Below are 17,626 nucleotides of genomic sequence, written 5' to 3'. Positions count from 1 at the left end.
AAAAGAGGAAAGTAAAATATCAGGGGCAAAAGGAGAATTTGGTCTAAATTGTGATCTCTTTGGGGCTGGAGAGATAGTATAGTGGGTAGGCTTCTTGCATTGCTGCATTGCACTCAGCCAACCTAGGTTTGATCCTAGCATCCCATAAGGTCCCCCATGTCCTCCAGAAGTGATCTTTGAGTGCAGAGCTATGAGCCCCGATCACCATTCATGTGACCCCAAAACAGAATAAACTAAAAAATGTGCTTAAAACTGATACCTAAATTGAAACGTGTTGAAATAATATTGCAGCATTTATTTCTGAGTGAATTAAAAAAAAAGCAACAAAATTGTAGTAACCAGAGAGAGAGAGCATTAGGCTCTTGCCTTGCACACAACTCGCCCAGTTTTGATCCCTAATACTACATATGGTTTACCAAACCCTGCCAGAAATGATGCTGGAGTAAAGAGTCAGGATTAAGTTGTGAGCACAGCAAAATGTGACCCAAATGCCCTGTTTTATGCCCCCTCATTAATGCCCCCTTTTTATTAATCATAAAAGACAATATACAAAATGGCTTCAGAAAATACAGTGTAGTCTAACTTACTCTTGACATTTCTCCTTTTTTTTTTTTTTTTTTGGTTTTTGGGCCACACCCGTTTGATGCTCAGGGGTTACTCCTGGCTATGCGCTCAAAAGTCGCTCCTGGCTTGGGGGGACCATATAGGACGCCGGGGGATCGAACTGCGGTCCGTCCTATGGTAGCGCTTGCAAGTCAGACACCTTACCTCTAGCACCACCTTCCCGGCCCCAACATTTCTCCTTCTTTATCCTAATACTTGCTTGTTCCTGGTGATGACAAATAGGCAAAATCAAGTGATCATTGCTATCTTTCTGGCTCTTCTTCAAGGCAGTTTCATTGCAAATGAAATAAAATTAAATTTGTCTAAAATAAAATAGGATGCTTTTATTATTAAGCCACTGGCAGCAAATAAGGAGACAAAAGAGAAATTAGTAATGATTCATGATTCTAAGGCTTCCTTTGATCATAATTTGGATTTCCTTTGTCTTTCTTCCCACACAGGTGTAATACGTCTCTGCATTTGCTTCAACAAGAAAGTGCCTGCTGTTCCTACTGGTCCCGGACAGTTCATGCCAGCGTGGGTCACACAATCAGGTCAGTTTGAGAATTGTGTTTGCGGCTATGGAGAATGCTCAAAGGGCAGAATGCGGCTGGCGATTATTCAGGTTATGGCACGATGTACCCCATTTCTGGTGGGTATAGCCCTGGGGGCTCCTGAGCATCTCTGGCGGTAGTTTGTTATGTTTATAGCATAAACTTGAACATGGAATCAGGAACAGAATTATTTTTGCATTGTAGCAAGACTATGATTCAAAAGAGATGGATTGTAATCATATTTTACCATGGATTAACAAGCAAAGATCACTCTAAAATTTGAGGAAGTCTCCTTTTCTGAATCAAAAAAAATTTATTGGAATATCTTATTTTCAATTTCAATTGTCTTATTAAGCGTTATTGATTTTATTATGTCATACGGCAGTGTCAAGTACTGCCTCTACCTACTTGCCTTAATCTTAATATGGTACTTTGCTTTAGCTTTTACTAAAATGTTCAAATTTTGAATAATATCTCTGTTCTTCAGGTTTAGAGAAGATGCTTTTTTTTTTTTTTTTCTCTCTTAGTTTTCAGTTGATTGCAAGTGACTCTTTAAAATTAGATGAAGGATAAACAGGATTTATCAGATTTGGGAGAGTGTCCAGGGGGACACCCAGAGATAGTAGAGCGGTGAGGTGATTCAAGAGGAATCTGTGGTGGCTGGTCAAGTTTCATTCCAGCTCTCAGCCGAAGGCCTGTGCTTGGTTTGTCATCTGCTCTCTGGGGTTTGGCTTTCTGAATGCCCTTCCCTTGTGATGAAAGTAGGGTTGACTCCTCCTGTGTCCTGTATCTGGTCATTGGCCAAAGAAAATCTAATGAAATTCCACACTCCCCAGATTCTGAGAACAGAGTCCATCTTTTCATTCAGGTGCCCCCCACCCCCCCTTCCCCTCCTCACTGTTTTTGCGGCATGGGTAAGCTCACAGTTTCATTCTGAAATCTCACTGTGACTCTTTGGTTTTGTTCTCTGAGCATGCTTGAAATTATTTCCCCTAAAATATAGCTATTAACAATACTTCATTCAAGAGAATTTTATTTTCATTGGGACCAAATATTAAGACAGAACTACTTGTCAGATGCGAGAAAAATATTAGAAATGAAAGGTAGTATTTTAAGGTTCAAGAGGAGAAGAAATGTAAAAAGTGTGTGTGTAATGAGAGGGGGCAGATAATCAAATAGGTATTTCTAACCTAGCTGTGTAACACAGATTGAATATAGTAGATAAGGAAAAAAGCATTTCTATTTGCTTTGCTTTTCATTTTCTTTTTTGTTTGTTTGCGTTTGTGCCACACTCCCACAATGCTCAGGGCTTACCCTTGGCTCTCTATTTCAAGGATCACTCTTGGCGGGTTCACCACTCTGGTGAACATACAGGATTGCTGGGAATTGAACTTCAGTTTGCTGAGTTAAAGACAAATGCTCTACTGTGCTTTTACTCTGGCCCTCCCTCCCTCCCTCCCTCCCTCTCTCCCTCCCTCCCTCCCTCCTTCCCTCTCTCCCTCCCTCCTTCCCTCTCTCCCTCCTTCCCTTCCTCCCTCCCTCCCTCCCTCTCTCCCTCCCTCCCTCCCTCCCTTCCTTCCTACCTTCCTTCCTTCCTTCCTTCCTTCCTTCCTTCCTTCCTTCCTTCCTTCCTTCCTTCCTTCCTTCCTTCCTTCCTTCCTTCCTTCCTCCCTCTCTCCTTCCTTCCTTCCTTCCTTCCTTCCTTCCTTCCTTCCTTCCTTCCTTCCTTCCTTCCTTCCTTCCTTCCTTCCTTCCTTCCTTCCTTCCTCCTCCCTCCCTCCCTCCCTCCCTCCCTCCCTCCCTCCCTCCCTCCCTCCCTCCCTCCCTCCCTCCCTCCCTCCCTCCCTCCCTTCCTTCCTTCCTTCCTTCCTTCCTTCCTTCCTTCCTTCCTTCCACCTCCCTCTCTTCCTTCTTCTACCTCCCTCTCTCCTTCCACAGCTGGACTTCCAGAGTTCTGGACTTACTATTGGCTCTGCACTCAGGGATCACTCCTAGGCTCCTGGAATCATATAGGGTCCTGGAAATCAAACCTAGGTCTTTCTTTTTGCAATACCAGAAAATGGAATCCTTGTCTTCATGTTCTCTACTGCTGAGCTCTCCTGACCCTCTAATTTAGGAGATAGTATGTTCAATGAAGTAAGCCAGAAGAAGGATAAATACAGAATGATATCACTTATATGTAGTATTTAGAATAACTGTATGAAGAAATTCAGTGGTTCAAATGAGAGTTGTCTTGAACACCCTTAGCCCCAGAGTATAGCATGGAAAGAAAAGAAACTGAGTGGTGGAGAAGAAATGCAAATACGAAAATATGGGGGCCAGGTTCCAGTTAGTATCAGGTTCATTGGTGGAGATTAGAAAAAAAAAAGACAGGACTTAATATCCAAGCCAAAGTCAATAATAATGGAATCTAGAGACCGAAACTCTAACAATTTAAACTTAATACTGACAGGCTGGGGACAAAGAGTGGTGGTTGGGATACACTCTGGGAACATGGTGGAAGGAGGTGGACAATGGTGGTGGGATTGGCCCTGATTCATTGTATGCCTCAAACCCAACTCTGAAGGACTTTATAAATCAGAATGTTTTCAATAAAATATAAAACAAACAAACGAAAAAAAAATCCCCACTTATTCTTGCTTTACCTCAGTTTCTTCACATGCTGGCCTCTTGCCAGCTGCCTGATGTCTAATTTCTAGAGATAGATCACTCTGTTAAAAAATATGTAATTGATGCACTGAAGAGGTAGTACAGAGAGAGTACCAACATTAAAGCATTTGCATAGCATGCTGCTCTGGCTGCCAACCTGGTTCAGAGCCTGGCATCACTATGATACTGAGCACTGTTGGGTGTGACTCCAAAAAAATCTCCTCCCAAATAGAATCATTAAAAAAAAATGGGATAGATAATAACTATTCTTGTAGGATTGGTATTTAGAGGTAATATTTGTTAAGTACTCAAAACTACTTCCTCAGATAATGAAAAGCAAAGCAAATAGAAATGCTTTTTTTAAAATATATCTTATTCAGTCTTTGTTACACAGCTAGTTTAGAAATACCTGTTTGATTATTTGCCTTCCTCTCATCACAAACACACTTTGCTATTTTCTTCTTCTTATGAACCTTAAAATACTACCTTTCGTTTCTAATATTTTTCTTGCATCTGGCAAGTAGTTTTACCTTAATATTTGGTCCCAGTTAAAATAAAATTCTCTTGCAAAGTACCTATCATTACTTAGGATGTAGTAAATAAAAATTTATTTGCCATTTACTGTTGTATACATCAGCCTTAATACATTTCTACTTCAGAATTTTTGAAGCTTGAGAATATGAAGACAATGATGTCCTGCTAAAGATTATAGTGTTGAGTTGATTGATTTTATTTTATTATTTTGCTAGCATTTGAGGAGTAGAATGGAGTATGCATAGAGATATGAATATGTGCGACCCTTAAATTACTAATAGGAAATGGAGTGAAAGTGTTGGAGAAAATTTGGACTATTTTTGCTATGGGTTTGAGGAGTTTATATAATCATTTATGATATTTAAGAGTAAAGAACAGTAGGATGTCAGTTTATCATTTTAAACTAGAATCCCTAGCCAGTCTCTTCTGGATTTGGTTTGGATTTTACCTGGGGAAGGTAAATATGTCCAATATGGGATCTGTCTTGTTGGTCCTCTTCCCTATGTTCTTTGGATATCCTTTCATCTCAGTTTTATGTAGGCCTCTACTAAGTTCATTTTTGGGGTATTTTAATCTGCCAGTAGGATGACTGTGACCCCTTTAACTTCTCATAGAGAAAGGATCAATGATCATGCAAGAATGATAGTACAGCAGGTAAGGCCTCATGCCTTGCATGTGGCTGACCTGAGTTTGATCCCTAGCTGCCCGTATGACTCCGTAAGCACAAGTGCAGATTCAGGAATAACCTCTGAATTTTGTAAGATGTGGCCCCAAACAAAAAACAAAAAAGCAAATAATAACAAAACAAAAAAGAAAAGAAAAAGGATTGAATATAAATTTAGAGACTATTGGAGAAAGTCTCTTGCTCAGGAACATTCTGCTCCTTAATTTAGCCAGGCATCAACATTACCTGTAAACACTGCATATGAATCTACCTCCTGAAAATGAAGAAAATGTCTTCTCTTTTTAAGAACTTTTATGGTGAAAATATTCTGCAGCAGAAATTATATATATGGAGAAGAAATAAGAGAGGGGAGAATTTAAAATATAAGCTCTCAAGCTATTTTCTTTGTCTTCTTTGCATGTAGACTTATAATCTAGTCTGGAATCATATTTTGAAGGGGAAGGGTGCCTTTTTATATTAAATGAAGTGTTACTTGAATATATACATTGAAATAAAGTATGAAATAACTAATTTCAAAATGTTTAGAGAAGAAAGTATAAGTTCTGTCAAGTTTCCATGTGTTTATCAGTAAACTGAATATTTTCTTTGGAGAAGAAAGCTTGTTCAAATCTTGTCATTTTTTTGTATTTTGTCTTTGTTGTTGAATCTTATGAGTTCTTAAATATTTTGGACAAATGAAACCTTTTGTACATAAAATGTTCATATAAATTCTCCCCGTCATAAATTCCTTTTTGTGTTTATAGTGGTTTCCCTCTTCATTTTGATGTGATTTCATTTATTTATTTTGATTTTGATTGCTTCGTCATCAGAATTAAATTTCCAAAGACATCTCTAGTTTTGATGCCACAGTTGTTTTTCTTCAGCGTGTTTTATGGTTTCAGGTCTTTTATCAGAATCTTTAATACATTTTGCATGTGATGTTAAATAGTGATCTCGATTCATTCCTTTCTGTCTTTTTCTTTCTTTTTTTGCAAGTGACTTCCAGATCCCAGCACCAATTATTGAAGAGGCTTTTTGTTCTCCATTGCGTATGGTCTTGGCTCTTCTGTCGTGATTGTCTGTGTATGTCTAGGTTTACTTTCTGGCTCAATTCTATTCCATTGGTTTGTATGTTTTGCTCTATTCACATAATGTTTTGATTATTGTTTTGTAATATAGGGAAATCAGGGATCAAGATGCCTCTTCTTTCCTCTTATCCCCACTCCCCAGGGTCCCTTTGGTGATCTGAAAACTTTTGTAGTTCGTTCTATAGATCTGCATGGTTTGTCCTCTTTCCTTGGAAAATACCTTTGAAATTTGACAGGCATTGAACTGAATTCGTAAATAGCTTTAGAAAAATTTTCTTCATAAAAAGAAAATGAAAATTTTCTTCATTTTAATTTATGATCAAAGGACATAAGAACATCTTTTCGTTTCTATGTCATCCATTTCTTTGGACAGTATCTTGTAATTTTTTACTATATAGATCCCCTCTTGTTTCCCACTTTAGTTTACTATTATGCATTTGTTCTTACTTTTTGTTTGTTTGTTTGTTTGTTTTTTGGGCCACGCCCAGTGGTGCTCAGCGGTTACTCCTGACAGGCTTGGGTAAACATATGGGATACCTGGGATCAAACCTATGTTGGCATTGTGCAAACATCCTATCCACTGTTTTATTGCCCCTGTCCCTGTTCTTAAATATTTTGTAAGTTCTATTTTTTTCCAACATTAGTTGATCCTTTAATCAATGGAAAGATTTTAGAAAAATTGATCTGATGGAAACTTATCCTTTATTATTATATTTTTGTGGGGGTGGGTGGATGGATAGTGTAGGTGACACTCCAGGCAGTGGTCAGGGCTTATTCCTGGCTCTGTAATCAGGGATCACTCTTTGTGGTATTCAGCAGAACATATCTTAAAGTACTGGGGATAAAGCTTAGGTTGACTCTGTGCAAGGTGAGAGTTATACCTGCTGTACTATTTCTCAGGCCTCAAATTATCCTTTTTAAAAGAGCATTTAGGGTCCGGAGAGATAGGGTGTTTGCCTTGCATGCAGAAGGGTGGTGGTTCAAATCACGGCATTCCATATGGACCCGCAAGCCTGCCAGAAGCAATTTCTGAGTGTAGAGCCAGGAGTAACCCCTGAGTGCTGCTGTGTGTGACCCAAAAACAAAACAAAAGAGCATTTAGTATATACTTGAAAATGCTCTCTTATTTAATAGCATTTAATGAACATTTAGGTTTCTAGATTTTTTTTACATTTACACCATTTATTCTTACTAATAATGCTATGAAATTAATTCTACTCTTATTTTATGCTTTTAGAAAGGTAGATAGATCAAGGGTTCAAACTTAGTATTTAAAATAGCTACTCTATTTTCTACGCATACTCATGAAGAAAGACATCTTGTATCTTACTACATTCAAATTTATATTTTAAGACAGTCTAAGAATGCTTAATACTGGGATTTTAAACATTTTATTCCTCTGCTGAAAAAGTAGTAACAAATGTTTGAAATAGAATGATTTCTAGCTACTTATTGTATCCTGTACAAATTTAGCATGCTATTTTGGTGAAAATGTATTGATATCTAACTAATATTTAATTAAATTCTAGGCTTTGCAGTGTTCTAATTATATATTTTTGGTATTTAATATGGTCATTTAACTAATTGTTTCTTTTGGAAATTCTAGGTAGATGTTTACTGTTTTAAAAAGACATTTCCAGGGTCCCAGAGAGATAGCACAGCGATGTTTGCCTTGCAAGCAGCTGATCCAGGACCAAAGGTGGTTGGTTCGAATCCCGGTGTCCCATATGGTTCCCCGTGCCTGCCAGGAGCTATTTCTGAGCAGCCAGCCAGGTCGGAGCTATAGCTCAGCAGTAAGGCATTTGCCTTGAACAGCGCCAACACAGGACTTAAGGTGGTTTGAATCCTGGCATCCCATATGGTCCCCAGAGCTTGTCAGGATTGACTTCTGAGTGCAGAGCCAGGAGTAAACCCTGAGCGGCACAGGATGTGCCCCCCTCCCCCCCAAAAAAAAGACATTTCGGTTTGGGAATAGTTATCATATCAAGTAATATAGAAGTCAAGTACAGGTGCCTTGAGAATTCTTTAGATACTTTTCCGTATCTTTGGGTTTTTTTTTATGTTGTTGTTCTGCTTTGCTTTTAAGCCTCATCCAGTGATACCCAAGGGTTACTCTTGACTCTGCACTCAAAAATCATTTTTGGTGGTGCTTGGGGGACCGCATGGGATTGTGGGGACTGAACCCATATTGGCCGCAATCAAGGCAAGCACCTTATTTACCACTGTTCTATTCTCTGGCCCCTCTATCTTTGTTTTGATAGTTGTTTGTCATCATGATTTTACTCTCTCTGTTTGTTAACTAGTGGTAGTCTTAAATGTGTGTTGAGTTCAGCTAATCTGCCTTATCCTCCCCAATCCCCCAGCAAGTGATCTTGATTATATTTTTTTTTAATTTTTTTTTTTTGTAGTTTTTGGGTCACACCCGGCACTGCTCAGGGGTTATTCCTGGCTCCAGGCTCAGAAATTGCTCCTGGCAGGCACGGGGACCATATGGGGTGCCGGGATTTGAACTGATGACCTCCTGCATGAAAGGCAAACCTTCATGCTATCTCTCCGGCCCCGATTATATTTTATATCTAACCTAGCTAGGAGAATTAACCCATTAATATCACATTAGGAGGATTGTCCAGTGCTATTCAGTAACCTGTCACTTAAAGATCCTTCCCATTTTCAATGAGTGGAAAAATAGCCTCTTCTCTAATATGTACCTTTAGGTAAAAAAATAATAAACACGTTTTGCAATTGAAGCAAACCATTATGCATGGATAAACTTTAAGATTTTGTTGATATGTTCCAAGGTTATTAATTTTAGTAAGCTTTTTGCTTACCTTTGTAGATGCAGGCATTTTAAAACTCTTTTCAACTGATTTTAGTTTATGGATTTAGAAGGAAGGGTTATGTAATTTAAATGGAACATAATGGGAAAATGATCTGTGAACTGAATGAATGGACTTCTCAGTTATATTCTAGCTATTATTGAAGAAGGATGAGTTATTAAAATATTTAAAGTGTTGTGTATATTAGCAAAAAGCATGTTGCTATTATCTGTGTGCTTTACTTTGTCTTTTAGTTTTCTAATATTTCTCCCTTTGGCTTGTGAGAGCTGGGTCTGAAAATAGGTAAGATGAACCCATAGGAATCTTAAAAAATGTATAAAAATTTTGTCGTTTTGTTTTTATATTTGGACCATATCTGGTGGCACGCATAGCTTACTGCTGACTGTGCTTAGTGGTGACTCTTGGTGGGTGTTCGGTGATTCTGTGCCTTTCCAGAGATAAAAACCTTCATTGTCAGAGTGCAAGACAAGTGCCCTATCTACTGTACTATCACTCTGGCACTTGTTTCAAACATTTGAAAGAGAAAAGAAAACATTAGAGAGATTGGGTAAATGTAAATAAGTAAGAATTTACAAAAATATCTGTTACTTTGCCTTTTGTCTACCTTAATCTAAGATACTCTGAAAAAGACTACATAGCTTTTAAAGGAAAGATTTGGGCAGCAAAAAACACATGTTTTCATCTTTGGTAATAAGAGAGAATTATATGTTTTGTTTTTTTAATTTCAAGTATTGTTGATGTAAAATACATTTATTTAAAGAAGAAAAAATTCGAGTCTTAATTTGTGTGTTTCTTATTTCTGCTCTACCGAATTTTATAAATCTGAAAGCAAGCAGGAAGTATCCAGTAAATTGATTTCATTCCTTCTAAATCTAACATTGCATTTTGATAGTTAAAGACATACAGATTGTCCAAATGTACAGTCTCTCACAAATAAGTTCAGAAACTGACTACAGTGATACTGTATTGCATGTTTGAATGTTGCTAAGAGAATAGGTCTTGAAAGTCCTCATCACAGCATCTCTTAGGAATAGTGCAGTTGTTTAGGACTCCTACCACACACATATGGTTTATAGGTTTCAATCCCCAGTGTGGCCACATGCACTAGGCATGAGACTGTACTTCTGCTGTTTAGGCCTGGTAGCTCTGTGCCCATGAGCCTTTTACACTCTTAGTGAGATATGTACAAGAACCAAAAAGGTCTGCACAGCAACTTAAAAGATATGTAAATACTGGAGTTAGAGAGTTTGACCTCTGTAGTCTGTTGAATGAGCTTTACATCAGCCGGTGATGAGCAGTAGAATCCTAACTCATGAGCCACAGCTTAAGAGTGTGATCTACAGCTATCACATAGTTAAGTTTGCATCAGCAGGTGTGCAAACCTGGGTGAGTTCCACAGCAAGTGTGAAAACACTGCCTAGTTTGAGGTGCAAACCCTGGTCATCACAGTAGCATTGTCAGCAATAAGAAATGGTAAGACAGGAGATTGACTAAACAACTGTTATTTTAAAAAGTTTTAAACGGACCCAGAAAGAATCATGGGTAAGGTATTTACCTTGTACATATATGATCTCTGAAACACTGCTAGGAGTGATTTCTGGGCACAGAACCAGGAGTAAACCCTAAGTTCCATTGGATGTAGCAAAACAAGTAAACAAACAAAAAAAAAAAGAAAACCAATCATAAAATCTAAATAAAAGGTATCAGAGTGGCAGTGGGTAGGTAGGGTGCTTGCCTTGCATGTGGCCAACCTGGATTCAATCCCTGGCATGGGTTTGATCATCAATGTGGCCAGTAGGATCCCTGAGTACAGAGCCAGGAGTAAGTCCTGAGCACCACCAATGTGGCTCCAACCAACCAACCAAACAAACAAACAAAAACTGAAAAGTAAAACCCACAAAGAAAACCTCATAAAACAACTCACTTAATTTACAGAAAAATTTAAACATCTATGATATTAACACTTAAATATCATTCATCTAACTTCAGCTATATCATTTTTTTAATTTATAAAGTAAATTATTAATTAAGCAATTTATACTATGTCAAAATACTGTGTCAAAAGATCCACATTCATGGGTTTTCAGCTTTACTGAAGAGGAAAATTTGAACGAGGCTGCTAGACTTTGGTCAACTAGTCGTACAGTTCAGTGACTGCTCTCTAGTGATCTTGGCAACCACACTTGGCCACTCTCAGGCATTTAGCTTTACCATCTTCACAGTCTCAAGTTCATTAATAGGTAACGACTAATTATATGATCATAAATCAGCTAAATAACTTAAGAGGTCTCTAGAAGTTCTAGTTTGACAAACAGCAGGGTAATACAGTTAGGGCAGAGAATGGACCACTATGAAAATGATAATTGGAAATGATCACTCTGGACAATAACTGGGTGTGAAAGGACGTAAAGTGATATGCATGATACCCCTTCAGTATTATCACTATTATAAACCATAGTGTCTAAAAGGAAGAAAAGGGGAGGGAGAGAGAGGGAGAGAGGAAGAGAGAAGAAAGGAAGATGGGGAGAGAAAGAAAGAAGAGAGGAGAGAGAGAAATGTCTACCAAGAGGCAGGTAGAGAGGGTGGATTGGAGAGGAACTGGGGAGATTGGTGATGGGAAATATACACTGGTGAAGAGTGTTGTACATTGACTAAAACTCAATCATGAATAACTTTGTAATTATGGAAAAATACTTTATTATAATAACCTTGTAAACCACGGTGCATAAATCATATAATTAAAAATGGTTCTGGCTTGGGCTGAGGAACAGAGCCAGAGGAGTGGAGAGAAAGCTTTGCATGCAAGAGCCCTGTTTTTACCTTCTCTAGTAACTTAGGGATGAGTACTTGAAAACTGCTAGGTCTGGCCTCACCCAGAAAAGTTTGATTTACACCAGTGCTTCTCAAGTAGTGGGGTGTGCCCTCCCAGGGGTGGGGGGTGGTTGGTGGGTGATGGTGGTGGTGGTGGTGGTGGGAGGCTCCATTAAAGGGGGCATGTTTGACCTCAGCAAACACTGTCATAACAAGCTAAGCCCCATGTTTATATCTCTGTATATCTCTGGAGCTGAGAGATAGATTGTATCCTGCTTCAAACCCTGCTTTGAAAACCTATGCATTGCAAAACATGGTCATTGTAGCCATTAATCCAGACATCACCTCTGATTAAAAAATCAGCTCAAATTATTTTATATATTTTTGTTTTGCAGATTAAAGTTTTTTTTTAATAAAGATACTATTTACATCACGCGGGGAGCGTGAAAAATGTTTTCTTCTTCCTAGGGGGGCATGACAGAAAATAATTGAGAACATTGATTTACACTATTTAAGGCAAAAGCAAAACAATTTAATTACAGGTATATTTTTGTGTCTATATGCTTATCTGTTCTCTGTGGGTCATTATAATTGTTGCTTTGCAAATATATTTTACCTGAAGTCTAAGAGGCAATTTACAGATGTTTGTTAGCCAAGGTGTAAGTACAACATAGAGAAGACTTGGGGCTGGAGCAATAGTACAGGATGTTTGCCTTATATGTGGCCAACCCGGGTTCAATCTTGAACATCCTAAGCACCATGAAGAGTGATTCCTGAGGGCAGAACTGGGAGTAAACCCTGAGCATTGCTGTGTGTAGCCCCCAAAACACAAACAAACAAAAACAACACAGTACACTCAAATTCTAATTTGCTTAAGGGAATTTCTTTTGTGACATAACTTTTTAAAGCTGAGATGATGTTGTATTTATTTTATAGTCTCCATGTAAAAACCATATAATAAAGGTTATAAGGACATAGTTTATATTTGAAACAACAGTTTGAGTATATTGAAACAGTTGAAGCAGTATATTGGGATTTTATAATAATCTTTTCCTTCATTCCTAACTAGTTGCTGGTAACCATGTGCTGAGACTACCAATATTCTTTTGAAAATATCTTAGTGAAAGCAGGAAGGCATAACAGACAATAAGCTCTTCATCTAATGATGATCAATATTTCGCATAAGTGAAGTCTACATTTGGGTATTTAGTTTAACGTTTTTCATTTTTAGTCCACACTTGAAGGTAGGTAATTGGGGTTCCTTTTGGCATTGTCTAAGGGCACTGTGAGGTTCTGCTCTCTCATCCTGGGAGCTGTCTCCAGGGATGTTTTCATTTCTCTCACTGACAGTAACAGTAGTATTTGTAGGTTCTTTTGTAATTTCCTGGATTTACTAGTTTTTGGTCTTGTGAACCCCAATAAACTGTTAACGTTTGCTACATAATGCACTTTTCACCTATGAGGGCTCTTTTTTTTTTTTTTTCTCTCTCTCTCAGCCTTGTTCAGTGAAGCTGGTGGTTCAGTTCTAGGGTCCATGGTTGTGGTGCTGTGAAGATAACTGGAGTATCATGAACCATCAGGACCTCCCCATTTATGCTCAGGAACCTGCAGCATCATACTAAGGGGTCTCCAGGGCTGCATTAGGCAATATTCAGGGTGGGAGCAGATGGTACCAGGAATTGGAGTCAGGCACATGTCAGTCATGTGTCCTAGCCCTGTATTCTTTCCTTGGGCCTAACTTATCAGTTTATGTCTTTTTGTTTTGTCTTAGTTTATTCTATTATTCCTGTTCTAGAATGAGAGCATGTAGGACTGGAATGATAGAACAGGGGGTAGGGCACTTGCCGTACATGAGGCCAACCTCAGTTTGATCGCAGACATGCTATGTGGTCTCCTGAGCTCACCAAGAATGATCCCCTAAGTGCAAAGTCAGGCGCAAGCCCCTGGGCACAGCTGGATGTGGCCCCAAAATAAAAAGCAAAAACAATAAAAATTAGAGATTGTCACTGGGAAATAACTCTCAGTAGAGGACTTGCCTTGGATGTGTGAAGTCCTGAGTTCAATTCCCAGCACTACAGACTACACAAAAGTAAAAGGAAAGGAAAGCCATCCATCAAAAGATTGTGTCCAGCATGATGGGTAAATAATTGTCTTGGGGTCTGGCGATAGCACTGTGGTAGAGGCCACAGGTTTGATCCCTAACACTGCTTTACTTATCCAAGTGTGATACCAGTGGTTCTGCTTTTTGGGGTTCGGTGAGCCACCACAAAGTGGGCGCTCTCCTGTGCGTTGCGGTGAAGTGTGCAAAGTACTACAACTGAAATGTGAGCACCTCAGCAAAGCTTGTGTATGACTTTTGCTTATTACAGAAACACACAAAGCAACAACTGAAGAGAAGGAAAGGATGATGGAGAGTGTGATAGTGCTGAGGCTGGGGTGTCTGCCTTGCCTATGTGTGACCCTGGTTTGACCCCTGATGACACATGGCCTACCAGCATTGCTGGATAGAAAACTCAAGGTCCCAGAGCATGACCAATGCTCCCTCTTCCCCCCCCCCCCCCTCGACATTGCTGGGACCAGTCCAAACAGCATAGCTTCCATGGACCCTGGCATTTATCTATAAGCTCAGTTCACTGAAATAATTCTGAGCATTGCTTTGGAGGCTGCCTTACCTCAGAAAAAATTAAAGAAGGGAAAGGGAAAATAAACAACAACAAAAAAGTTCTGCTTCTTTTATTCTACTATATTCCACATTCTACTCCCAGCTAGATGACAAGCCTCCGTTTTGGTTGAGTAGGACCCTAAATGTACTTTTTAGATTAAGTTTTTATAAGACAGATTTTCTTGATATTTGAAAAATAGTTTTCCAGTTAAAATTAGAATGGTAAATGGTTGGCTTTGTTTAATTGCTAAAAATTAGAGATGCATTGTGTTATGTATGTACAAGTAAGACCTATTCTTCCAGTTCCTGTTAATTGACTTTGCACCCTTTTTGAGGTATAAGCTACACTTCACTCGCTTGATGCTGGGTGACCATGGTATTTTGGGGATTGAACTCAAGGCTCCTGCAAGCAAAGTCTGGGTTCCAACTCTTAGAGCTGTCTTTCTGCACATTTAAGTCTGTACTAACTAGAAGTTCTACAGTTTTGATAGTTAAAAAATTGCATTTATTTGTCTCTTGGTGGTCTCATTTTTAAACTGGTTTAAAAAGAGAAAGTTCTAGATATGGAAATAGAAACTGAGTAAAAAATAGACAACTTAAGACTTAAAGTCTACAGTGAACTTGGCATTAATTACTGTGCAGTGTATTTGAATTTGGCTTGTCTTGTATACCATATTCTTTTTTTTTTCTTTGTTTTCATATGAAAACAAAAATATCTCCATTGGATTAATTTTTAGACTCTTCTTTTAGTGTGGCCAATTTGAATTAGCTGCTAGAGAACGTTTGGTCTTTTAAGTTCATGTTGTATCTTTACGTTGATCTGAAATTTTTTGTTTTGATGCTTTTTAGATATATTAAAATTCTGTGCTCGAAAATAATATTAAATAATGCTTTGTTTAAAAAGGTGAAGCTAAGGGACCAGAGAAATAACAACAGGGGTAGGCATTTGTCTTGCATGCAGCCGACCCAGGAAGGACCTCGGTTTGTTCTCTGGAGTCCCATATGGTCCCCCAAGCCAAGAGTGATTTCTGAGCACATAGCCAGGAGTAACCCCTCAGCATCATCGGATGTGGCTCAAAAACCAAATAAATAAATAAATAAAATAAAACAATGAAAAATCTCTTTTTAAAAATGTATCTGAAATAACAAAATAAACTCTTTTTTCATGAAAAATAAATATTTTTATTTATTTATTTTTATTAATTTTTTATTTAAACACCTTGATTACAAATATGATTGCACTTGGGTTTCGGTCATATAAAGAACACTCCCCTTCACTGGTGCAACATTACAGACAGTCTAGGGTGTACAATTAAGTGGTATCATCTGAGTTTTCAAGATTAGGCACTGTCAATATTTCTGTTTCTGAAGCCTATTCATCCTTAGTAATAGTCGTCCCTTCTTTCTTTTTTCCTTTTAGCTCCTGATAACCTCTCTCGTACTTTCTGTCTCTGTGAATATCCACATTCTACATATTTCTTACAAGTGTGTACATATTACTCTTTGTGTTAGAATCCTTTCACTTTTCATAGTCATGCAGTGCTCAGTGACAGAGCTGTCTTGTGAGAATTGTGTTGGTAGCTGATTTCACTGTAGAGCATCACAGTGTGCGATCATGCAAATCTATTTGGGGTGTTACCTCAGCTAAGCCATATGTTGCAGCCTACCCAGACCACACCATATGCCATCCATCCCCTGCTGTCTGAGATGTGATAAGGACACTTAGATCATTTTTACTTTTCTTGTTATTATGAAAGTGGCTACTTTTAACATTAATAACAACAACAATAATAAACAAGAATGTTGCCTAGGCATGATCAGAATGTTCTGTATTTGGAATGCTGCTCTAATTTTGCAGAGAAAATATTTCCATTTCTTCCTGTCCTCTTTTTTTTTTTTTATGTCACTTTTGTTGTTGTTTTGATTTTTGGGCCACACCAGCAGGCTCAGGGGATACTCCTGGTTCTGCATTCAGAAATCACTCCTGGCAGGCTCAGGGGACTATATGGGATGCCAGGGACTGAACCTGGGTCCAATCTGGGTCTGTCCAGGGTTGACTGAGTGCAAGGCAAATGCCTACTGCTGTGCTATTGCTCCAGCTCTATTTATGCCTTTAGTAGTAATTTGTAGTGTTTTTTGCATAGATCTTTCAACTCTTTTGTTAGATGATTCCCAGGTATTATATTGTTTTTCATTTTTTTTTTGTTTTTTGTTTGTTTTGTTTTTTTGTCACACCTGGCTCTGCACTAAGAAATAACTCTTTTATTTCCTTTCAGCGACCAGTTCTTTTTTTTTTGGGGGGGGCACACCCAGTGACACTCAGGTTTTATTTCTGGCTCTGAGCTCAGAAATCACTCCTGGCAGGTTCAGGGACCACATGGGATGCCAGGATTGAACTCAGTTCAGCCATGTACAAGGCAAATATCCTCCTCACTGTACTATCACTGGCATATATGTGATATGTGTGATATATATGATAATATATGATATATTATCTCTGGTGTCACAGCACCCAGTTCATGTCCAGAGTGATCATTTCCAACTCTTATTGTCATTATGGTCTCTTCTCAGTCCTAACTGCACTCCTCTGCTATTTGTGACCCCTTCAGCAACAGTATTGCAAAACCCAAAAAGGAAAAAGGAGAAAGAGAGGGAGGGGTGGAAAAACAGCTGCCCCAGAGGCAGGCAAGGGTGAGGGTGGGAGGGAAAAATGGGGATATTGGTGGCAGAAAACATACACTGGTGAAGAGTGGTGTACATTGTATAGCTAAAACTCAATCATAAACAACTTTGCAATTGTAGAAAAAAAAAAGAAAAACCCAGCTTTATTATGAAAAATGTGAAATTACGATGTTTAAATAAAGTAATTTTTAAAAAAATAATAGAAATTATTTTAAATAATTTTTAAAATATAATAGAAATTATTATGCTAGTCTAGAGTGACCATGAAGGATGCCAGGAATCCAACCTAAGTTGGCCTTTTGCAAGGCAAGCTCCCTACCCTGTGTGCTATTACGGTTCAGGCCACCAAGTATTGGTTTTCTGAGGCCTAATTATCAATAGTATTTAAACTTTTTTTCCTTTTGTTATTTGCATATGGGAAGGCCATATGGGAAGGATTTCTATGTCTTAATTTTGAAACCTGCCCCTTTTCTGTACAAGTCTTGTCATTTCTAGTAGCTTTTTCTGGAGTGTTTAGGAACTTCTAAGTATAGCATTAATCA

General features: G+C 38.4%; 1 protein-coding gene across 1 annotated transcript in view; it reads left to right on the top strand.

Moving 5' to 3' along the window:
- The first annotated feature begins 1,098 nt into the window (after positions 1-1,098).
- The window catches only part of WDFY3 (WD repeat and FYVE domain containing 3), a 301,877-nt gene continuing 285,349 nt past the window's right edge, over positions 1,099-17,626 (top strand). The window contains exon 1 of the mRNA XM_049790238.1: positions 1,099-1,157. The gene's annotated coding sequence lies outside the window, so the exon portion shown is untranslated. The remainder of the gene's footprint in view (positions 1,158-17,626) is intronic.

This window comes from Suncus etruscus, chromosome 16 (assembly GCF_024139225.1).
Source record: "Suncus etruscus isolate mSunEtr1 chromosome 16, mSunEtr1.pri.cur, whole genome shotgun sequence".
Classification (NCBI taxonomy): Eukaryota; Metazoa; Chordata; class Mammalia; order Eulipotyphla; family Soricidae; genus Suncus; species Suncus etruscus.
The sequence above is the reverse complement of the archived record's forward strand: the minus strand, read 5'-3'. Positions and strand labels throughout refer to the sequence as shown.